The 26,179-nt window shown below is 29.2% G+C and overlaps 1 protein-coding gene and 1 long non-coding RNA gene across 2 annotated transcripts in view; one reads left to right on the top strand and one right to left on the bottom strand.

Moving 5' to 3' along the window:
• Positions 1-26,179, bottom strand: part of LOC107450569 (small conductance calcium-activated potassium channel protein 1-like) — a 657,806-nt gene that overhangs the window by 488,835 nt on the left and 142,792 nt on the right. The window contains exon 2 of the mRNA XM_071188289.2: positions 21,612-21,678. The gene's annotated coding sequence lies outside the window, so the exon portion shown is untranslated. The remainder of the gene's footprint in view (positions 1-21,611; positions 21,679-26,179) is intronic.
• The window catches only part of LOC107450567 (uncharacterized), a 33,191-nt gene continuing 14,139 nt past the window's right edge, over positions 7,128-26,179 (top strand). The window contains exons 1-3 of the long non-coding RNA XR_001584948.4: positions 7,128-7,496; positions 15,716-15,823; positions 17,922-17,998. This is a non-coding gene — a long non-coding RNA (uncharacterized LOC107450567). The remainder of the gene's footprint in view (positions 7,497-15,715; positions 15,824-17,921; positions 17,999-26,179) is intronic.

Below are 26,179 nucleotides of genomic sequence, written 5' to 3' on the forward strand. Positions count from 1 at the left end.
CCAGTATGGTTTGCTAAGTTCCGAGGAAACGCACGCGGAGTAGTAAGCATTTACTTGAAATCAGGTAAGTTATTCAACAGATTTGTGAAAAGTGATGAATGAAATTGCTAAATATGCTACCAATCTTTCAAATCTTTGCAGTGATATGGTTGTTTTTGTTATTGTCGTCGGCCATTAAGGCAATTGGTGCGATTTCTCTTGTTTTCCAGTGGCGCCATCTATGGACAAGAATTCGACCTGTGCCACACTCATACGTCGCACCCGCTTATAGAGCAGACCCATTCATACATTCATTCATTCAGTTACTGATCGTAATTTTGACCTGAACTAGAGAACGATCAATCTCCAATTCAGATAACCCAGAGGTATTGATTTGTAATGGCAGTGATAGGATTTAAAGAAAAATATAGTTTTTTGTAAGGATAAGTCACTATAAGTAATATGTAGTTTTCATTGTATTTTTTAAACAAAAAGTTTCAAAGACATTCAGAATGTAAAGTTAATACAGATAGTATGCTAATTAGATAAAAACATAAATACTATTTTTAAAATTATCATAAGCACAAAATCACATTATAACACATTTTCAGGAATACGTCAGTTAACGATAGTGTGGCATAGTTATTTTACTTGTTAAATATCGTTATATTATCTCATTAGTGTAATAATCGTGTAATCTCGTTACCATAAAAAAATTATGAATTGTACTATAACAAAACTATTAATTCTAATTACTAAACCATTAACTTATTTATTATTATATACTATTAGCCAAAAATTAAAATCTAAATTATTATTATATAAAAACGATTATTCAATTTTTTTTTACTTTATTATAGAGCAAAGCGGGATTTATCATATATTATTTAAGATTAAACAAAAATTTCTTTGAATGGTAATTTTTTATCGTCACAACTCAAATGATGATTTCAATAGTTAAAAATGAGTTTTATAAGACCAGAGATATCTCTGAAATATGAAAGCAAGAAAATATTATTTTGCAAACAATTTATAATATTATTTTACAAATTTAATTCTATGAATGGTAATTTTTCTTATAGTCACAAATCAAATGATGATTTCAATAACTAAAAAGGAGTGCTATGAAACCAGAGACATTTCAAAAATGTGAATTATTATTTTGCAAACAATTTATAATATTATTTTACAAATTTAATTCTATGAATGGTAATTTTTCTTATAGTCACAAATCAAATTATGATTTCAATAACTAAAAAGGAGTGCTATGAAACCAGAGACATTCCAAAAATGTGAATTATTATTTTGCAAACAATTTAGAATATTATTTTACAAATTTAATTCTATGAAGGGTAAATTTTCTTATAGTCACAAATCAAATGATGATTTCAATAACTAAAAAGGAGTGCTATGAAACCAGAGACATTTCAAAAATGTGAATTATTATTTTGCAAACAATTTAGAATATTATTTTACAAATTTAATTCTATGAAGGGTAATTTTTCTTATAGTCACAAATCAAATGATGATTTCAATAACTAAAAAGGAGTGCTATGAAATCAGAGACATTTCTAAAATGTGAATTATTATTTTGCAAACAATTTAGAATATTATTTTACAAATTTAATTCTATGAAGGGTAATTTTTCTTATAGTCACAAATCAAATGATGATTTCAATAACTAAAAAGGAGTGCTATGAAACCAGAGACATTTCAAAAATGTGAATTATTATTTTGCAAACAATTTATAATATTATTTTACAAATTTAATTCTATGAATGGTAATATTTTATAGTCGCAAATCAAATAATGATATCAATAACTAAAAATGAATGTTATAAAACCATATTTCAAAAATAAGAGAATTAGAAAATATTATTTTCCCTACTAAAATAACACATTTTTTATGACGTCTGATTTAAAATTACTAAAATTGGAAAGTAAATAAAAAAGGCGAAAAATTTCCAAATAAATATTCTAAAAAATATGACGTATAGTTTTGCATTTTCTACAAACTCCGATTCAAGTCCTGCTAAAAATATTTTTATCACAAATGTGCAAAGTGACTTAGAAAAATATAGAAAGATACACTTTTTAAAAAAACATTCATGCAGAAAAATAAATCAGCGTGATTTATGGAACGCCATAAAAAGACTTAGAAAAATAGTTTTGCCGCGGTGTAAGTGGGAAAAAAAGAGCAATAAACATACATCGCTATTAACGTAACATGCTTTTAAGTGTCACTGTTTAATGATATATTCTATAGTTTATAGGTTTAAGCTAAATTAAGAACATGTGGTTTATAAATGTTACATAAATGGCGTTTTTTATGATTTACGGTTATTATTCTCTGTAGTAATTATAAAAATATATAATTGTATAATATAATTGCATTATAAAAATTGATTTTACAAATGTAAGCTTGAATTATTAAGTCTACGCCAATACCTTATATTTTTGGCTAATTTTCATAGGACTTTTATGTATTTATTAACCTTTTCGAAAGCTGCGATTTGGAACAAAAATCATTTTTCGCTGTCAAAAATAAAAAAAATGAAGTTATAAGAGAAAAAAATTCTCAATATGGTTTTTTGTAGTAAAATATCCAAGGAATATGACGGTGCATTTTTTTTTTGGTTTATTAATGGAAATAGCAATTAAATGGAAACAAAATCGAAATAAAAAAAATTAAATTTTTTTGTTACATTTTTATTAATATGATAAATCCTTATAGTAAATAAAAATATTAAAACTATGCATGATTTATACATAAATGTATTTCTATGATATATATGAATTCATTATTTTATATAAATACTATTAAAACTAGAGCCATTTCCCGATTTCTGCCCTGTACAATGAAATTGTAACTTTAGGGTACTCTATAAAAAAAAGCTTTACGTTGCAGAGGTAAAAAAAAATGTGTACATTTGTTTGGTATATATACTCAAGAATTTAAAAAAAAAAAAAAAGAAAAAAAAAAAAAAAAAAAAAAACATTTAGCTGCGAATATTTGCGAATTTGACTGATATATCAATTTTTAGAGTTCGTGTCATTTTTATAATAATGATTTTCTTACATCTACAAGGCTGAACAATCTTGTCATTTTTTTAAATTGAAATTTAATTGAATTTTTTAAATCAAAATTTTTTATATCTAGCAAAATAGATTCATTATTTTTTTTAAATTCGATAATCGAATTCGTAATTAACAATCTTAAATATTTTGATTCAATTTATTTAGTTTAAATTTGTTTTGATAAGTATTTGCGATTTTACATCAATTACTTTATTTATTAAAATTATTAACCACAAATTTGTAATCAAAGATCTCAAAAACTACTAGTAAATAATTTTTATTCATTTATTTACAATTTTTTCAATAATCATCCGCTATTTTCGATCCGACATTTTGTTTTTCTGAAATTTTGACTTCATATTTGAAATCAACGACCCAAAAAACCTATAGGTGATCAATTTTTAGAACATATTGACAGAGATGCCAACTTGCTTCGGACAGCAAATATATATTTTAAAGTGGTAGTTTATCAATTGTTATTCTTGGTTTAATAAATTCAATTTAGTAGATTTTTATCCACCACTATTTCTAAATAATTCATAAGCTTATATAATCCACCACTTTAAAGTTTTTATGTCATGCGGTACCTTTCAAAAAGCAAGCAAAATTAGTCGAATATTGGCAAAATTTATTCTGTAGTTATTTACCGTTTTTTTAATCTTTTTGGTGTGTCCGGAGCAGTTGGCATCTCTGCATGGAAGTTAATTTTCTAATTTTGTCCGCATTTTTCTGATTTTGTTCCAGTGTGGGCCGTGGGAAGTATACTTACCACCACTTTTTTCCCACTTTTAATTTAGATTTCCATTTGTTAATAACTTCAGTTTACTTGAAATGCGTTCGAATAAAATTGTTAACCATTTGTTAGTTTAACCCTTTCTCGCCGACTGTCACAAATACGTGCCAGCATAAAACCGTTTCAATCAGGGTAAAAAGATAAAACTGGTAACCTAAGTAGTTCTTTAGCAGTTAATTTGTGAGCGGGGTTATAATTGTTTGATTTATTTAATTCACCATTACTTAAATTTAAAATAAAATTATTTAGTTATACTTTGAACTAACGTTGATTATATATATGATTAAACTAACAATAAATAAAGTAAAAGCAAAGTAAGTCTGTCAAGATAGCAGCGCCTACATTTAAACTACCGTTTTTTATTTATTTCCATCCTGACTCTGATTTTGTAGGAATGCTTTTATGAATCACTCGTCCCCAAGGGGTTAAAAAAGCGTATAAAAGTTATAAAATATATAATTCCTTTTGAAATTTGTAGCATTTATAAAATTTATTTTATAAATAAAGAAAAATAAAAATCAATAAGCTCTTTATAGGTCGTGTTAAATATATTTACCACCAAAAAAGGGCATTTTTATAAACTAATTGAGTTTTTTTTCTTATATCAATTACTACTCTTAAAACAAATTCAATTCCAAAAATACTTTAATTTACCTTTACTAGAAATAAAGGGACCATTAAAAGGTTAAATCAAATGTATAAATCCAAGAAATAAATGGAAAGTATAAATTAAACTACCATGTTAAGAATTTAAAAGAAATCACGCAAAATGCGTGAAAGTCGGCAGCTAAGTAGCCAGAAATACCAACTACTCCGCTTTCTGTAAAAGTTTTAATAAATTGGTAGCAAATTAACAAATAAAACTTGCAGTATACGAATAATTACGCCCACTCTGTATAAGAGCCATTATGAAATAACTACAATAAAGTTGGATTTGATATATTACTTTGAATTTTTGACATGCAGTTTTTAAATAATTACCTTAAGTGTACTAAACTAAAAGTAACTTAAATTACGTTACCACTAGGAAATATTTTTTTACAAAACGGAGCAAGTTGGCGTCTCTGTGTATCTGTGGTTTTTAACACTTCCTGGTTAATATATTTTTCGCAATCGTTTACGACGATCGATTTAAAAAAATCAACGCATTGTTTACTAAACTAACAAACACGTTTAAACTTTCTTATATTTATTTAAATTATTTAAATGTAGTGGTGATTAGAAACATTCTAAATCAACATCTCCCACGAAAATCAAAAGATTCAGCAACTATGGAAAAAGTTGAATTTCAGCAATGAGAAGTAGAATTTTAATTTCGTATGACAATGAATCTTCTCAAAATTCTTTGTAAAAAATTTATGCAACTTCATGAAATAAATCTCTTTGGTAAATTTGTTCAACTCGGTAAGCCTTTAGAATGTTCTAATGATTCTTTTTATCAAAAGAATACAGCACTGTCTATCTTAAAAAGGAAGAGAAATCTGTGATGTTGTTGGTAAACTGGGATACTGTAACAAGAATAAAGCTCATAAATCAGTTGTCTCTTGTTAAACTTGACAGAAAGCATTTATTACAACTCAGGTAGAAGGTTAGGTGCGTTAACGATTACTCATCTTTGTTTCATTTATTTATTTAGGTTGTTCTATATAATGTTCGATTTCTGCAATATGAGTAGGCAGTTGGTTGTGTTACTTTTATATTTATAAAAGAATACGTCTAATACATCTTGTTATATTTGTTATTTATAGACTTGCTATGGTTAATTAACCCTTTGCACTGGAGATTCTTTCTGCAATCGAGAAAAAAGTATGAAATAATTCATAATTTTATTAAAAATTATCAAATATTGCTAGCACATTTTTTTCCAGTTTACTATTGAAGGGGAATGCGAAGAATGTTTTGTTTCCCTTTAACCCTTTCGCACCGACTGTCACAAATACGTGCCAGCATAAAACCGTTTCAATCAGGGTAAAAAGATAAAACTGGTAACCAAAGTAGTTCTTTAGCAGTTTATTTGTGGGCGGCGTAATGATTGTTTCCCTTATTTAATTCACCACCTCGTAGTTCGAATTAAAAATTGTATAGTTACACTTTTAACACAAATGGATTGGATATGTTCGATTTAAAAAGAAAGCAAAAATAAATGTGTCAAATTAGCTATGCTCAAACTTAAGTCACACCTTTTTATCTTTTGCCATCCTGATACTGATTCCTTACGAATACATTTATGACTTACTCGTCCCGAAAGGGTTAAATGTGAATAATTAGAAATGTGAGTAGTAGTGGTAGTTACGATTAACAATCAAGCAGATATTATACGAGTAAAAAAGAACTTAGTTTCTACCACTTTTTACATTTTCAGTCAACCATGGCATCCCTCATATAGGGTAGTTAAGGTGGGTTTTCGCAAGTCAATATTTCAAGGATTTTTCGAAAAATGAGATTTAATTCGTTTTACACAGTTTTTAATTTTTTCGTTTAAGGCAATGGTATATATGTGATAGGCTTGTTGACGAAAATCTTAGACTGAAAAAATTCCATGACGTAATGATCATTTGATGTGAGCCGATAATTCTAATCACCAAGCCTAGTTGGCTCAGAGGATAGAGAGTTCGCCTTCCAGAGAAGCGAACCGGGTTCGAATCCCAGTCGATACGAATTCCGCACCCGGCTTGCATCGACCGCAGAGCTGACGTGAAATATCCTCAGTGGTGGACGGATCATGGGATAGAATCCCCTTGCCGTCAGGCTAACAGTGGGAGATTCTCGCGATCTTCCTCTCCATGCAACGCAAATGCGGGTTAGCTTCATCAAAAAGTCCTCCACGAAGGCAAATTTCTCCCAATACTCGATCAAGGAGTTTCCTTGTCTTCTGGATTGGGTTAAAAATCACAAGGCTATGGAGTTGAACATTAGTAGTCATAGGCCCATAAAATTGGGTCGGCTGTTCAACGACGATTATAAAATAAAAATAAAATTCTAATTACCAAAAACGGGAAAGATTGATTCTATATTGCCCATCATTGCAAGGTGCTCTTTTTTTTAGTATAACGTTCTATTTTTAATAACTGTGTATTGTCAGTTGTATGATCTTTTTTCTGAAATATTTTCTTGAACAGAAATATGATCATAATTCCTTTCTTATAAGAATTTAGGACCACCTTTGATATAATATATCCTGGTACTTGTATTTGAAAAACGTATGGTGCCGTTGAATAAAACCTTGCATACATTTTGGGCGTATTTTAATAGTTTTTGAAGAAAATTTCACTATATTCCTAGCGTGACGCTTATCGTCACTTAATTCAGAATCACAATAAAACATTTAAAATAGATTTATCGTAAATTGCAAAATAATTGATTAGATTTAAAATACTGTGGAAACTTCCATTAGTACATAGAACTTAAGCAAATACAAATAAACACTCTTGATTAAAGTTAAGAAATACGTGTCGAAAAGGGTTAATCACAAGTCTATAGTCCAAGTTTGATCTCTTATGTGACCTTTCCAGAATTTAGCAATAGTTTTATCGAGCAAAAAGTTTAGTATAAAAGATCAAAAAAAAGACAACAAAAGGGCTGTAGTAGAAAGAGTAGAACCGAGTCATTAGAGGTCCACCAATTTCCACTATAAACATCAGTACGGGTAAGTTCTCTCCATGCCAATTAGTTTATTTGTTACTAATCAAAGCCTTTTAATTAATTTAATTTGTTATTTAAATTTGTATTTGATTAAAGCGTTATTAATTTAAGTATTTTACTAGTTGAAGTATGTAAATTAATTCGAAAATATATGCATAAAATAAACGATCACTGGTTAAAATAATAGTAGTAGTTTGTGTCTTTAAACCACCGTAACACTAGTCAAAATATAGACTTTATCTTTAATGGATGTAGAAGATAGAATATATCCCCCATTTTCTTATCTTCACGGATATATGAGTGAAACAAGCCCGTTTTGTTCGAACTTTCAAAAATACATTATGATATAAAACAGTTTATCAAAAATAAATTTTAAAACAGGAGTCAATTATTCAACACTAACCATTTTACTAATACTTCGTTATCACAAAACGTTTATAAATGCTCTTGTCATAATTTGAATAAAAATCATAATAAAAACGTTCATCCATTTAGAACAAAAACTATTTGTTTAACGAAATTTCAATGATGTTAAAAAATGAAGGATGACATTAACAGATTTTTTTTGTTTTTTATATACAGATAATTAAAAAAAAATTGTAATGTTTAAGGAGATAAGTCCAATGAGATTACAATCCAGTTCCTTTTTAATTTTTCTCCTTATTCGCTAATTTTCTTTAAAAATATTTGAACGACGAACAGATGTATAAGCATTAAGTAGTTAAGATTATAATCTCGTACATCAGTTTTCGATGTCAACAGCAAGCAGTAAACGCTTCCTAATGAATATTTTAATCCAAACCTTGTCTGACATAGACAGATAGTGTTTTTAAATTCAACTTTCTCTATCATTCTTACATTTTAATTATATTAAAGGGAAGGGAGAAAATCTATAAAGATAACAAATAGGTCATTGCCTTTAACTGTTTTTAGAAAAGTTCATTTCCTGTTGAACATTTGTCCAAAATATTTATGCCAAAAATAGTTTACTTCCATTTACATCAAATCCAGCTAATGCTCTACAGTTAGTACACACTTGCACTTTATTGTTCAGCTATAAACTTAAAGAGGACAATGAAATAACTGCGTAAAACTTTTAGTAGCTCATAAGTAGAGTTATTCTCGTCTTAAACCGTGTTTTTTATACTGAATAAATTTTAAAAAAAACCGTTCTTTTATACTTTAAGTTGTAATAACAATTCAACTTTGTAATCAAATTTAATTTTTTATCCATAAATTATTAAAAAATTCTTTCGATCATAATTTTTCTTTACGCTACATAAATCTTAACAAGCTACTTCATCATTTTTTAAGTTGCAATAACAATTCAAATCTGCAACTGAATTAAATTACCCATCCATAAGTTATTAAGTAGTTCGTATGATCGTAAACTTTTTTTTTCGTTGAATGAATTTCAACAAGCTTTCTCATTATTTAAGTTGTTATAATAATTCTTATCCGTTATTGAATTAAATTCCTCAACTGTTAGCTATTAAATAATTCTTCTTATCGTAATTTTTTTGCTGAATGAATTTTAACGAACTATTTTGCTATTTTTTAAGTTGTCATAACTATTCGACTTTTTAATTGAATTTAACTTCTCATTCTGTAGATATTCAAATATTCTTTCCATCTTAAATCTTTTTTTTTAAATGCTGAATAAATTTTAACTAGTAATTTTGTTATTTTTTAAACTGTTATAACAATTCATGTCTTGAATTCCATTCATCCATTTATTATTGAATAATTCCTCCGATCTTAAGCTGTTTTTTTTTTCGTTGAATAAATTTTATCAAGCAATTTTATTATTTAAGTTTTTACAATAATTCAACTTTGCAATAAAATTTAATTTCTCAACTATTAGTTATTCAATAATTCTTCCGATCTCAAACTTTTTTTCAGCTGAATGAATTTTAACAAGCAATTCAGCAATTTTTTTAATTGTTATAACAAGTCAAATAGTTTATTTTAATTCCTCAACCATTAGTTATTAAAATATTCATCCAATATTAAATCTTTTTTTTCTTAACGCTGAATGGATTTTAACTAAATTTTGTTATTTTTTAAGCTGTTATAACAACTCATAACTAGAATTGAATTCTTCCTCCATTGATTCACAAATAATTCTTACGATATACCTCTTTTACCTAAATAGCTTTTAACAAACCATTACGTTAATTTTTAAGTGAAATCATCAATTCAACTCAATAATTTAAGTAAACTACTCATACATCTATTAATAAACGGTTTATTTATTTCACAAATTTGTATTTTTTTACTCAAAAATTTTACAAATTTTATAAAAAAAGGAGTAATAGAAAAATTATTTTCGAAATAAATTTTAATTTAATTTTGAAAGATTAAATAATTAACACAGGAAACATTGAAATGTTTAAATATTTGACTTTTTCCGTGATACTAATAACTAAATCTAAATTTGCCATTAATAAAAAGTTTTGAATTTTTCGCTTGTTTAATTAGTTCTACAAATCTTGAAGTAATCTTATAGACTTTATATAATTACACAATTAATGTAAGTTTAATGTTATTACATTCTTCAGTAATGAAGAATATTTGTTCATATAAACTTAAATTGAGAATAACTAGTCATCAATTTCATAGTTATTTCCATTTAAAAAATATATCATTTTAAAAGAACTTGATACTTTTTGTGTCTTAAATTTAAATTAATTTAGATATTATTTCATTAATAAAATATTTTTTGCTTGCATATTTAAATAAATCTTAAAAAAATTAAAATTTAAATCAATAATTATTTTAACAAAGCGTTTTAGTTTAAATATTTTAGTTACTATTGTTTTTCTTATTAGTTTGTGCACTTGACATTTAATATAAAAATAATGTCCATTTGCACAATTTCATACTTTACTGATGTTAAGTTTTCATAAATGTCTGTTTTCTTGTAGGGTTCATTCAGTCCCTAAAAATCAAAAAGTGGTAGCTAAATTAAGAAAATATAATGCATTTTAATTATTTTTATTCACCACTATTCTTTATATTTTCAAATAAATAAGTGTAGTCACGAAATTGCTAGAGGTGAGCTAGTTGAATTGTTTCATTTTTAACTAGGTTTTCGGGATGCGTCTTTTTGACGTATTTCGAATTTAATAAGAAAATTACAAAACCTGTTTGCATTTTTTTTTGTTATCTCTTGTAATGACTGTTATCCATTGATCGAGATAAATGTATATTGAAGTCTATTTCCTTCAAAAGCGTTGAAATATTGAAATTCTCGTTGTGATATACCTATCTCTAAGGATATGCGTCAATTTGACACGATCATAATTTAGACAAAATTTTGAGTTAACATGCAAATATCAAATCAATAATAAATAGGAATGTACGGACAATACTTCGATCCGATGTTATCTCAAATTAACCAAGCGATAAACAATAGTGGCCGGTAAGCAATAATAGAAAGAACAAACGCAGAATGTCAATTGATGTCAGAGTGTCAGATTTTAAAGGTTTCAGTTGCTTAGTTCGAGTATTGAAAAATAAAATACTGGAATATTTCATAAATATAGATCTCATATTTTCCTTTTTATCTTATAGTGTGTAATTACATTGCTTTCTAAGTGCAGAGATTCCAACTGCTTCGGACACGCCAAAATAATTTTTAAAAAACGGTAAATAACTACTAAGTTCATTTTGCAAACGTAAAGTGGTGAATTATATAAACCTACGAATTATTTAGAAATAGTGGTGGACAAAATCAACTAAATTAAATTTATTAAACAAAGAATCACAATTGATAAACTACCACTTTAAAATATATATTTCCTGTCCGGAGCAAGTTGGCATCTCTGTAAGTGCTGTTATAAGTATTCGTTCATGCGTCAAATTGTCGCGTGTTCGGAGAGATAGGTATGTAAGAAACGTCCGTAAACCTAGTGTTAAGGTAAAAAAAAAAATTTATTTGTGTTTAGAATACAAGCACCACTTTTTCAGTATTTTTAAGAGTCATTGAAACTCTGTTATTTTATTAGTTGAATGTTCTTAATTGAATGTTATAATTTGTTGAATGTCATTAGTTGAATGTTATTAGTTGAAAATTACTAGTTGAATGCTATAATAGTTGAATGTTATTAGTTGAATGCTGTAATTAGTTGAGTGTTATTAGTTGAATGTGATAATTAGTTGAATGTTATAATTAGTTGAGTGTTATAACTAGTTGCCAAGTTAACGTTTTCAATTAAAGAACAGTAAAACAAAATTGTTTTTAAAATAAAAAACTATCATGAATTTCAAAGAAAACTTTTGAAGTTAAATTTTGCTTCAATTAGTGCTTTACGACAAATAATAACTGCTATGCGTTTACAAGATTGGATTGAACTCTGAGTTAAGTTTTCAGTGACATAAAAGACGGAATCAGCTAAACTGCGCTAATCATGAATAACATTAAATAAGGTATGCTGGCGCTATAAACTATCTGTCAATTTCCTTTTGTCTCTCTAATATTTAAGGGCTAATGTTCTCTTCTAATAATAAGGGTTCTAAACCACTACAGATTCAATTCCCAAATATATAAGATAAATTTCTCTCAATTACTTTTATAAAAAGTTTTGGGTTCCCTCTCTAGGCAGTCTGCGCGGACTACTTATGAAGGACCGTGTTGAGGCTTCTTGATGTAGGAGGTGATGACCTGGGAACCCTGTATAAAACGTTCAAGCAATGTACAATATTCCACGAATTAAATAATTGAACTACGGTCTTTAAAAGTCTCGCCCAAAATATTTAAGTTGTAGCAAACCACTCTTCAAAAGTATTAAAACTATTTAAAATTATCCTAATCTCGCAACCTCATGAATTTCGATGATATTCATGGGGCGTGGGTCAGACTTCTATATTTGCAAACTTGCTCCGGACAGGAAATATATATTTTAACCCTTTCAAAACGGCGAAAAATCAGCAGGGGTGAAAGCGAGACGGAAAAGAGGAAAGGCTGGTAGTAAAACCATTTCAGTTATAGCTAGTTTTGGGGAGGAGTTAACTTATTCTTTTTTTAAATTTTTCAACAATATCTACTTTATCTTGGAAAAGAAGCAGTTTTATATATATGCCAGAATTATAAAAGAAATCTTGATAGTTACAGATATTTCATTTTTTTCGAAAATAATGCTGGAATGAAATGTTTTACGTACCAGGTTTTCCTCTTTTCCGTCTTGCTATATAAGGGCTTTCACATGTCCCGTCCGGTGCGAAAGGGTTAAAGTGATAGTTTACAGATTGTGATTCTTGGATTAATAAATTCATTTTAGTAGATTTTAACCACCAATATTTCTAAATAGCTCGTAGGTTTATACAATTCCCCACTTTATCGTATTTATGTCTCTTCAACATTGAACTCTAAATTCTAGACTTTCAATGTATATCTTAATTAAGCATGTGCTAGTTAAATGTAAAAATTTAATATGTATCAATTTCTGTTAATACTTATTTATGTTAATACTTATTTCTGTTAATACCTATGTATATATATTGCAAATTATGTGTATATTTATATATGTCAACAGATGTCAATTTAGATTCGATATTCAAATGTTATACTTATTTATGTCAACCTATGTATATATATTACAAATTATGTTTATATTTATATATGTCAACAGATGTCAATTTAGATACGATATTCAAATGTTATATTTACTATATTAATTTATGTCAATCTATGTATATATATTTCAAATTATGTTTATATTTATATGTGTAAATTTAGTTTCGATATTCAAATGCTTATTTACCCAAGCAAAAAGTGCTTGTAATTTTGTATTAGCAACCACATCGACTGCTAAATTCAAAATGTTATGACTTTAAACTTATGTAAATTTCTAGATGCATGGGATAGGGGCCGCTGCACGGCCCAGGTGCCCAATTTTTTATAAATAAAGTAAAAGTAAAGTATTTATGTCTCGCCATACCTTTTGAAAAGCAAGAAAAAATAGCCTCAAATATTAGCAAAATTTACTTTATAGTTATTTACCGTTTTTTTTAAATACTTTTTCGGAATGAAGGGAGTCATGGCAGCAGTTGAGGTCGATGTTGAAGAGGGTCGAGGCAACAGAGACAAAATTATAGCAGTTAATTGATATTAATTTTCAGATCAATGAAATGGAAAGCCAAAGTGAGAAAAATTAGCATTTTCATCAACTCTCTCTTTTCGCTTTCAATTAAGGTTATCAAAGCCACAAAAGCTGCTTATAATATTTGTGGGGTGTACGGAAATGGTACCATAGCTGTAAAACTGTCCGAGATTGGAATGTATAAAATTAAAAATCGAAATTCACAAATGCACCACCTCATACTAGAATTCTAGTTTACGATTAAACTAGCTTTTCCTTGAAAATTCGCTTCTAAGAAAAATGGCACTAGCAGCGGAAATAAAATGCTCTTACACTTAAAAATTTCTGAAATTTTTTTTTTAAAAAAATGGCAGGAACTAGTTGCCAACCGAAAAATATAAATAGCTTATAAAATACAAATTTTTACATTTTAATTTTAAACAAAAATCTAAAAATTTCTATTACTTACCAAAAAATACTGTCTTCTAAAAATATAATGATGATTAAAAATTCGAATATAAATTTTGAGAAGATCCCTTTAATTTTTCGAGGCATAAAACAGAATTATAAAAAAGCGAAATGATTATTTTCAAAAAATAAAAATAAATAATGCATTTGTAAGCCTAACTGTTGAAGACAGTTATGACTTGAAAGCGTCTTTAAAGAAAAAGAATAACCATTTGTTGCATAATTTTCAGCAATGAACACATTTATTTTATCCCGTTGACTCATAACCGTTCCTTAAAGTCGTCAAAGAGCGATTTCAACTTTTTTAGCGTCTTTGAATCGATTTTAAGTGAACCTTTCTTGGAGGGAAAACTTCGATGTGTTTTTAATTGATCTTCATGCCTTTGTGAGTTCTAAATTAGAAATTATTATATTGCGAAGCACGCCAGAAGAAAACAAAATTGGTTTATAATAGTTACAGTTTTGTAATACAGATAAAAGCAAAAACGATCGCTTAGAAACTGAAGCAGTTCTTTGGAATGGTGATATTTTCATTGATGTTAAGGCAAAAGTAAAAGTTTATAAAAGCACTGTAAAATATAAATAATATATTTGTAAGCCTAACTGAAGATAATTATTACTTGAAAGCGTTTTAAAGTAAAAGAATAGCCATTTGTTGCATAGTTTTCAGCAATGACTACATTTATTTAATATTGTTGACTCATAAACGCTCCTCAAAGTCGTCAAAGAGCAATTTCAACCTATTTTGCTCTTTGAACTATGTGTTTCTAATTGGTCTTCATGCTTTTGTGAGTTCGAAATTCGAAATTACTACATTATGAAGCACACCAGAAGAGAAACAGAATTAGTAAATAATAGTAACTGTTTTGTAATTCAGATAAATCCAAGAGAGATGTCAAATTATGTTTATATTTATATATGTCAATATGCGTCTATGTATGTTAACTTTGATAAGATGAAGATGAATCAGATATTCAAATGCTACATTTACTCAAGCAAAGTACTTGCTTTTTAATTAGCTACCACATCGACTGCTAAATTCAAAATGTTATTTCTATAAATTTTTTGTGAATTTCTTGATGTATGGGATAGGGGCCGCTGAGCGATCAAGGTGCCCAATTTTTGTAAATAAAGAAAAAGAATAAATCCAAGACAATTCCTTAGAACGCAACGGAACTTTGGAATGGCGATATTTCCATTGTTAGAAAGCGAAAAAAAATTAATTTCAATATTTTGGTTTGAATCAGCTGCAAACATCAGCTCATTTTTGTAGTGACGTAATTTTATCTAAAATTCAAAATATTTAATTTCCTTTTACTTCAATTGCATTCCAATTACCAGAAAGAACCACCCCAAAGATCAAAATTCAAGACGAATGGGAAAAAGGCCGCTAACGGCCCCAGGCGCCCAGATAAATGTTGATGATGATGATTATACAAAATTAAAATTTAACGCTTGTAGCACTTTCGTTGCTGATCATATAATATTGATAATATTCTTCCCTACAATTCACGTCAATAAAAGATTCGTACTGTCATCAAACTATTTTCATAGAATATATGATATTTTTTATAACAATAAAATACTTTTTATTGATATAAACTTATTAAAAATTTAGAAGCTAAAATGATTGTCAGAATAAAAAAATTTAACTTTGATTTCTTCTTTATAGGTCACAACTTTTTAATCATATAGATGTCCCGCAGTGGACTGATCGTAAAGACATGGTTCCCAGTAGAGCACCGAAGTCAAGCATCACTAGCTGGGGCCAGTAAATTAGGTGGGTAACCATTTTGATCAGCCAGCGTAGGGACTGAGGGTGCATGGTATCGGTCGGTTCTCATTAAACTATTCTACCGTAAAGTGCTTGACTTCTCCCGCAGGCCGTCGGACTACCAAAGCAAATGAGCCATTCCCTATGCAGAAGATCAAAATCACGATGGCTTGTCTTCGGATCATCCCCAGATATGTTTCCTTGACCATCGCCAATAGCCCAATGTACGACGTAAATAAAGTATCTACCCACCAATTATACAGAAATAGTATAATTACTTGTAATTAATGTACTTTACTGGCAACGAATATATAAGGGCATCTCTCGCCGAGCGGTATCGCATGCCAAACGCTTTGCTAAACGTGTAGGTAGCTGGCTCGAATCCCACTGTAACTTTAGATACATTCTTCGTGATATCCTTCTCGGATTTGTTCTAACTGTCCTTCTACTTGACAAAGGCTTAAAATCCTAAATTGATCACACAAGACTGCATAAGACTCTATGTAATTTCAATAAAACAAAATAGCAATGGATATATGAACGTGTTAAAAAAGCATTAGCCTGCGTAGATAAATTGTCAACATTTAAATAATAAATGTGAAAATGTATATCCCGTACGTAACTGCTTTCAGTATTTATTACTTATGAAATAATATGGTAGATTGAATCGATAGAAATATTGGGAATGTCGCTGGTGTCGCAAAAATGTCTCCGAAAAATCAAAAATTAATATATTATCCAATAAAATATTAATAATGTTGACGAAAGTTGATTTAATAAAATAAACACGCGAACGTGTCATATAATTCGCGTGACCTTCGACACACAAAAAATATAATATTAATAGCAAACAATAACTTTATTATATCAATTATTCGGAAAGCAATACAAAATAAACTAATACTTAGCTCTAAATGCATTTTCAGAACATTCATGAATCATGAATAATGAGCAGTAATTATTTTAATTTAGAACAAGACGCGGCCTTGGGTAAATAAAGCTTTTAAAAAATTAATGTATGAATAATTACTCCTGCTTTTTATTTTCTACTTTGGCATTATAATAGAGTTTTGAATGGGTGAAGAATGGAAAACCTATATTTTTAGTACTAAAAATATAACTTCACTTTTCAACAAAATATTGTTTCGACAAATGCTTTAATAAATTTAAAATGTCACAAAAAAAGTTACATTTAAATATATAAATCATGTAAATATGTTGTAAGTTTCATAAGATAAGGATTTTTAACTTGTTACCGGGCAGTATTAGTAAGGTGTTAATTTGAACTTTCTTTTCGTGTGAATTAGTTGGAAGGTTAATAAGGTTCAACTTATATGGCTAATAAAAATGTTGAAAGAAAGTTAAAAGTTAATAACTTGTTTTCGGCAAATACACGCGTTGCAATATTTTAACGCGCCGTAGTATTTTGGATTTTTTTCGGACAGCCAAAAAAAAAAAACATTTTAAAAAAATTTCAAAGTGGCAAGTTAAGTAAGTACCCTCCTTATCGTAAGTGGTAAGAAAGTTTCATGACCTTCGAGTGTAAGAGATGAACCAGTTGGAATAGGAGCTAAAAATAGAGAATGCGAGTCTTGAAAAGGTATCTCATACCCCAATTCCTGATACTTGATACTGAATATTTGAGTTCGATACAAATAATACTATTCAATTTTTAACCATGTTTTTCATTTATAACAGCTGAAAAAACCTGATTGATTAAAAAAATGTCAGGAAATATGTTTATCAATAATTACAATCCGAATATAATAAAACGAACACTAATAAAACAAGCATTCCACTAAGTTTAGTGACAACACTAATATACAGCACTTATTTTATCTGCGCGCAATTGAAATACGTTATATGGTTATAGCAAGAATTTTTTTTCTTTACAATTTCGTGCAATTCCTTTGAGTTTTGCTATCTTGGATTTCTCCAGAATAGTATACATTTGTACACATTGTACAATCAAATGTCACAAAATTGCATGAAAAAATCTGCTCTCCTATTGCTTATAGTGCTTAAATTGCAATGCAAAGTCTTTATATTTGATTGTTGTTCAATGTGACTTATTATTTGCTTTAATACTAAATTCTTTAAACAGATGCCTGCTTCTTGATCTGGACGAGGATAAGCAGTTGGAAGTGAAATGATTCGAGCATCTATTACAGAAATATTCAGGTCAGAAAGAAATTACAATTGACTCTAAAATAATATATTCTGGTATTTGAACATTTTGGTAAAAATTTTTTTTTAATTATTTAATAGTAGTTGTTTATCTGTGTATCACGTGATCTACTAGGAACCGTCTCTAAACGATCAGTCCAGTGCGGTACTTAAAATCATTTAATACCTTAAAATCTTGCGAATAGAAATATTTACTATACTCTAGAAGTTAATTTCCCATATGCACATTCCGTTGGAAATTTCTTTATTTTTTGCTCATTTATTAGTAATACATTTGTAAGCTTGTGTGCTCAATTAAGGCTTGCAAACCTTTGTCAAGTAGACGGACAGGTAGCACAATACAGAGAAGGACATCACAAAGATACATCCTGAGTTACGGCGGGATTTGAACCTGCCACCCTGCCTTCTCATGTGCCATGAAACAATTTCCACAATATATGCTGATAAGGATAAATACTTTGCTAAAATGCCGATTTAAGTGAAACATTAACTTGTTTAGAAGGTGGCAAGATCAAGAAGAAAGTCGTTAGGACCTTAAGCTTCATTGATAAATTATATTTCATAAAAATGCAAAAAATTTGGTTCATTAAGCAAATAGGCACTTTATTATATCTAGACACCGTTTTTTTAACTATTACGCTAGCCATTCAAAATTATTGAAGTGCTTATTATATTTATTTAATATTTTTAAGTAGTTGATTTAAAATAGTTTTTAAAATTTTAGTATAAAAATATTCTTTTAATAATAGTTATTTAAAATTTATATAGATTGATATTTGTTTACTAAAAGTTACTTAAAAATTGGGTCAACTGTTCAACGACGGTTATAAAATGAAATAAACTAAGATGATTATCCTGATGTACTGTAATCAAGTGGTGAATCATGAAACTCGCAAAATACTTTTCTATAAACAGCATGAAAAACGAAACAAGATTTAAAAATATCAACTTTTAAAAACGTTTGGTAAACATTCATAATTCTTAAAAATCTTAATCTTCAGCTTATTCTGGCAAAGAATAAGACATCATCAAGATTTATATATATTTGCTTGATATTATTTTATGTCTAAAATTGTTTAAAAAAAAAATTCTAAATGCTTTAAGTGTTTATTAAAAAATAAACTAAGTTCTTAAAATATATACACGCACATAAACTTATCAAATACTTTAGTATGTAGACAGCAGAAATCTTCCTTCATTTTCTTGTTTTACTACGCTAAATAAACAATCCATTCTTATTCTATTTATACTTCTATTTTATGTGTAGCGAGACAAATAATTCTTTCTTCATTTAGCTAAAGTAAAAATTAAAAAGTAAACGGATTATTTTACGCTTAGTTTAATCATTCTCACGTCCTTCTTTGATTTGTTTACTTGTAACATATCTTTTTTTTTTGAGGTCTAACAATAAAGGTATTTTTTTGAAGAATTATTTCCAGAGGTGAAAGTCGTTTCTCTTATCTTACAAGAATTCCGGCTGTTCTTATTAATCTGAATTCTAAACTTATGTTTATGCAATAAAATTTTAAAACGGGAGTTTGCTTTGAGCTAATAAATGAAGACCTCAGTGGATGAAGAAAATTAGTGACATTTTCAGGGTCATTTTTCTACCATGGAAAATAACATACGGTCTAATCAACATGGGTATTTCAATGTAACAGTATTGTTTTCGCTTTCACTTTTTTACAGCATAATTTAATCCTCTTAGTTTTAAGTATGCTTGGGTGATTTCTATTTTAAGTTAGATAGTGGTAAATAAAACAAGGTAAATAGTTATTAATTCCGCCTTCTAATAAGTCCATAAAAAATTAGTTAGGATATCATTTTGCCCCTTACGCTGGGTATACACCACTTTGAAAATGTCACTTCCCTGGTTCATCCACTAACAAGGATGACAACTGCTCGGGACTTAATAAAATGCTTAAAAAGAAAACGGTAAAGAGCTACAAACTAAAATTTACAGATTTTCTGTAATTTTTGCCAACATTTCATAGGACTCAACAATCACCACCTACATCAGATGGCCTCCACACGGTTTTTTCAAGGTAATCTGCGCAGACTATTTAAAAAGGGATCCAATGGTGCTCATGAAACCAAATACTATTTAAAAAGTAATCGAGAGAAAGTTATCATATATATTTGAGAATTGAACATTTAGTGGTTGACAAGTAAATAAGACGAAACCCCGTGACTGAGTGGTAGCGCTTCACGCTCTCGTGCCGCAGGTCCCTGTTTCGATCCTCGGGCCGAGCAAGGTGGACTCAGCCTTTCATCGATCGCTACAGTGGGTCGATAAATGAGTACCAAGCATGCTTGGGAACTAAACACTGGGGGTTCCGCATTCGGCTGACCACCTGACCGGAACATCTGCTCCTGCACCCCAGAGCCCAAGGTTAAGAAAACTGAGATGGGCACAGTCATCACCTTCTACATCAAAAAGCCTCCACACGGTCTTTGATAAGAAGTCCGCGCAGACTACTTAAAAAGTGAACCAGTTGTGCGCATGAACCCAAAACCTTTTATAAAAGTAATTGAGAGAAATTTATCATATATATTTGAGAATTGAATCTGTAGTGGTTGATAAGTGAATAAGGCAAACCAATAATATTCATAAATAAAACAAATTTTTTGTCATATATTTGCTACCACTTTCTTATTTTAACTAAATTTCGTATCAAATGACTCGATCGGAAAGTGGATATCCTTCACAGTGGTCTGATCGGACTACCTATAAAAAACCGTGTGGAGGCTTTCAGTTATAGGTGGCGTTGGCACAGTAGGCCTTGGCCCTTTAGGGGCTGTCGCGCCACTGAGTTTAATTTAAGTAAATAAGACAAAACAATTATATTCATAAATTAAGAAAAATTTAGACGTACATCTGCTATCACATTCTTAATTTTACTAGATTTTCTATTAAGAGGCTCTTTTGAAAACTAGTTAACCTTCAGAGTGATCAGAACGGACTACATATTAGATACCGTGTGAAGGCTTAACACGTCGGTGACAAAGGTCGTATATATCAAAATGTAAGCTTTTGAATTGTTTAGAAGTAGTGGTAAAAACCCTATAAATCGAATTTACTTAACCATGAAACATACTTTAAAAGCATAAATTAATACATTGCCACTTTAAAATGTCTATACACTCTCCGGAGCAAGTTGGCATCACTGTACTAAGCACTTCAAATAAGAGTAGCACAAAATAAAATAAAAAATAGTAACTATTTGTTTGATGAAACCCTTGTTCTATGAGCTCATTTATATTGGTTTTAAATGTAATCCATGGCCCATAAAATATGTTACCTAAATATCTGCACTAACTCTCAATTCCAAGATCACATTTCTATGAGATTTAAATAATATAAAATGATTTCTATATTCTATATTTTCTAAAACAAAAATCTACTCCGTAGAAATTTGTTTTAGTTTTGATTTAAAGCAAAAATACATCAGCCGCATTGGTGCATACGCTGAATTTTGACTGGACTTATGTGTATAGTCCATAAATTCCATTCAGCCTCCCTCATTGTTCCATTGATTCATGTTAAGCAAAATGTATAGAAAAACATGTTTTGCATGGAAAATAATATTGGAAAATAAACAACTACCTGAAACTCTTGCATAAATTATCCAATTTCGCTTCACTCCTTAGTATGAATAAGCAAAACATAATGCCTGTAAAGAAAAATGACAAATGTTAAGCATGAAAATAAATTTCACGCGAAAATATTGTATTAAATTACCAAAGTTATTTTAACTAAACAACTCTTCAATAAATAAAAATAAAATAAAAAAAGGAACAATCAAAATAAAATTCCAGTAAAGTCTAGTTAATTTATAGAATAAACTTGTTATTTTTAAACTTTTAAAATCATTATATTTTGTATATTCTTTTTTCATTTTTTATTGTATTTCAATCATTTTTCTCTGTATGATTTTTGTAACCATTAGATTTGATATAGTTACATACCTGCCAACTCTTCCAGATTTTCCGGAAGATTTTATTTTCATATTTAAAGTGGTAGCAATACTCATGTTATTCCAATTTACTCTTTGAATTATAATGATAATTATAAATGAGTTTGACCACTACTACATATAACAATAATTACAATAAATATATAAAAGCATAGTAATCCATGAGAAACCGAATTTCAACGAGATCAAAATATAAATATATTTTTGAGTCAGATTGTTTTTCGTTTATTGTTTTACAACCACTCTGAAAATCCATTCTCGGAAAGAGTGAAAGTTGGCAGGTATGTAGTTAATAAATATATATATTTTGAACTTTAAAATGCGGTTTACTTAGATTCATATAGGTGAGGATATGGGAACCATGGCTGAAAGCCCTTATATAGCAAGACCGAAAAGATGAAAAACTGGTACCAAATACATTTTATTATAGCACTTTTTCCGAGAAAAATAAAATATCTGTAACTATCAAGATTTCATTAAGATTTTAACATATATATAAATCTGCTTCTTTTCCAAGATAAAATGGAGATTGTTGAATAGTTTAAAAGGAGAATAAGTTAAAACTAGCAATAACTGAAATGGTTTTACTACCAGCCTTTTCTCTTTTCCGTCTCGCTTTCGCCCCTGTTGGAAACCTTGTAGCCTTCAAAAAGAATTCTTGGTTTATATGTGAAATAAATATAATTTTCTTTTTATGACGGATAAAAAAAAACTTATGATAAGGCAAGAAAATACTGTTTATCCCTGCGAGTTTTAAACTATTCCGCATCCTAAATCTCGAACATTAAAGCACGGTATTAACCAATTTGAAGATAAATTTCATTATTTTATCTATTAAATATTTAATCCATCAATATAATTCTGAACATTATCTTCATGCGTATATTTACAAATTCGCGTTCCTCAACTAATGGTAATTTATCTAGTTGTTGGAGTTCGATAATTTAAGCGATCCTAACTAGAGATTCCCTCTGCATAGACCGATATCAAGAAGAAGAGGAAAGCGAAATACTTAACATAAATTTTGAAGCGAGCTTAGTTTTCTGCAAACTCACTGGAACGAGATGATGTAAAGCTTCCTAGAAATGTCTATTATTAGCTAGGATAGCTTTTGGAACGGGAGTTAACAGTTGAATTCACTTGTTTGGTTATATCATTGGTTTAATTAATATCAGCTGTTCCAGGATATTAATTAAATAAATAGGGGATAGATGACACATTTATAATAAAATAAGTTTTAAAGAATTACTTCGGGCATTCATCAAATTATCGACCATTTGGAAATTTTTAAGAAAATGGAAGAATATATTTTATTTTCTAACCATCGCTGAACTGCCGACCCAATTTTGAGTTTACGGCTACCAATGTTCAACTCCAACATTTTGTAATTTTAAACCCAACCCAGAAGAAAAGGGAACTCCTGGATCGAATATTGTGAGAAATTTGCCTTCATGGAGAACTTTCTGATGGAGTTAACCCGTATTTGCGTTATATGGAGAGGAAAACCACGAAACCCTCAAATGGCCTCATATCACAACTATCAAAGCAAATAGTTCCCAACTTTAAATCTTATCTGAAAAATGAATATTAACCCTTTCGCGCCGACTGTCACAAATACGTGACAGCATGAAACCGTATCAATCAGGGTAAAAAGATAAAACTGGTAATCAAAGTATTTCTTTAGCAGTTCATTTGTGGGAGGAGTTATAAATGTTTGATTTTTTTAATTCACCATTACTTTGTTCAAAATAAAACTATTTAGTTATACTTTGAATTAACATTGATTATATATATGATTAAACTAACAATAATTAAAGTAAAAGCAAAGTAAGTCTGTTAAATTAGCAACGACTACATTTAAGTTACCGTTTTTTATTTAATTACAACTTGATTCTGATTTTGTACGAATGCTTTTCTGAATCACCCGTCCCCAAGGGGTTAAAGGCGCTTTCTCATACTGACACATTTTTACTCACCTACAACAGTAGCTAAAATTTTAAAGCATAGTTTAGAGTAAGTTGCTTTTATAATTTGCTTTTCCATTTAGTTATTCATGAAAAGGGCTTGAAGTGGACATAAAGCAACCCCACTGCCCGCTAACCACAAAGACTCAATACAAACGGAGCCCAAATTTATCATGAATAGAATAGGGGATGCTTCGCTGCCCAGGTGCCTACAGGCTAAATCGCACTACTAGGACTAGGACAAAAATGTTTAACCCTTTTGAAGGCCGTGATAAGTATACTTACTACCACGCTTTACCACTTTTAATTTAGATTTCCATTTTTCAATAACTTCAGCTTTCTTGAAGTGAGTTTGAATAAAATTGGTAACCATTTGTCACTTTTAAAAAACGTATAAAAGTTATAAAATACATAATTCCTTTTGAAGTTTGTAGCATTTAAGGAATTTATTTTATAAATAAAGAAAAATAAAAGTCAGTAAGTTTCTAATAGGTCATGTTAAATATATTTACCACCAAAAAAATGGCATTTTTATAAACTAAATGAGTTTTTTTTTATATCAATTACGTGTTCTTAAAACAATTTCAATTCCGAAAATACTTTAATTTATCTTTACTAGAAATAAAGGGCCCGTTAAAGGGTTAAGTAATTAAATTGTTTGAGAATATTTCCAATTTTAATTGTTGTTTCAATACCACTTTGTAAATCTTTTTTCGGTTACCGAAGAAGTTTGCAGATATGCTATTGAAATGATAATGTAGGCAGATTTTTAAGCTTTGGATTATTATCTTTCACCATCATTTAAAACATATTACGATAGCTAGTTGGTAATCTTTATGCATGTTTAAACTATATACATAGTGGTTAAAACTATATATTAAATCAAAATTGTTACAGCAAGAATTTAGCATGGATGCAAAATTTGCAGGAGCAAGTATAATATCTGATCCGCCTGTCTCGATGAATTTTTGACAAATGTCCTCTCGCTTCTTCCTTTCTTTTAATTTTTGAGCTGGGCACATGGGCAGCGTAGCGGCTCCTATCCCATCCATTATGTTTATTTTGATAATTGTGGTAGGATTTTAAGGTCAGCAGTCTATGTGGTGGCTGTTAGCAACATACATAAAGATTACCAACTAGTTATCTTAACCCTTTCGAAGGCCGTGGGAAGTATACTTCCCGCCACTTTTTTACCACTTTTAATTTAGGTTTCCATTTGTCAATAACTTCAGCTTTCTTGAAGAGCGTTTGAATAAAATTGGTAACCATTTGTTAGTTTAAAAAAACGTATAATAGTTATAAAATACATAATTCCTTTGGAAGTTGGTAGAATTTATAAAATTTATTTTATAAATTAAAAAAATAAAAGTTAATAAATTCCTAATAGGTCGTGTTAAATAAATTTACTACCAAAAAAATAGCATTTTCGTAAACAAAATGAGTTGTTTTTTTCTTATATCAATTACTATTCTTAACCCTTTGACGGTTATGAACGAGTTCAGCTCGCAATCGAATCGTGCTTCATAATGCGCGCAAACGAGTTCCGCTCGGGAGCAAGATTTCGACCGTAATGGTTAGTAACGAGCACTACTCGCGTAGTGAAATTTTTCCCCAATGCACGCTGACGAGCAGAGCTCGTTCACATTGTATTATTATTCTGCATTGACTATGTTGAAAACGAAAAGTACGCAAAAACTGTTATTTATGTGCTACGAATACTTTAAGAAATTTTTAAAATGCGTGAGGCGAGCTATCTACCGCATCCAGAAATGCCAACTTGCTCCGCTTTGTAAAATAGTATTTCCTAGTGATAGCGAAAGTTAAGTTACTTTCAGTTTAGTATTTTTCCTACTAAGTAATTTTTTCACCACTAAATATCAAAAACTATAAGTATCAGATAAAATGCAACGTTAAAGCAACAGTCTTCTGGTTACTCTATTAAAAAGTAGGCGTAACTGTTCATCTACAGCGAAATTTACTACATAATTTGCTACCACTTTATTATAACAATTCCAGAAAGCTGAGCAGTTGACATTTAGCCAGAGTATGGTGACATTTTCGGAAGAACGGCGGTGGAGAACAGCTGCCACTTTCGACTACTGTTTGCTCGTAATACTGTGCGAATTAATGAAACGAAAACTGCTTATTTCCCTGACAGTCAAAGGGTTAAAACAATTTCTATTCCAAAAATACTCTAATTTACCTTGACTGGAAATAAATGGCCCATTAAAGGG

The sequence above is a fragment of the Parasteatoda tepidariorum genome, chromosome 12 (assembly GCF_982258835.1).
Source record: "Parasteatoda tepidariorum strain Cologne lab strain chromosome 12, Ptep-v5.0, whole genome shotgun sequence".
Taxonomy (NCBI): Eukaryota; Metazoa; Arthropoda; class Arachnida; order Araneae; family Theridiidae; genus Parasteatoda; species Parasteatoda tepidariorum.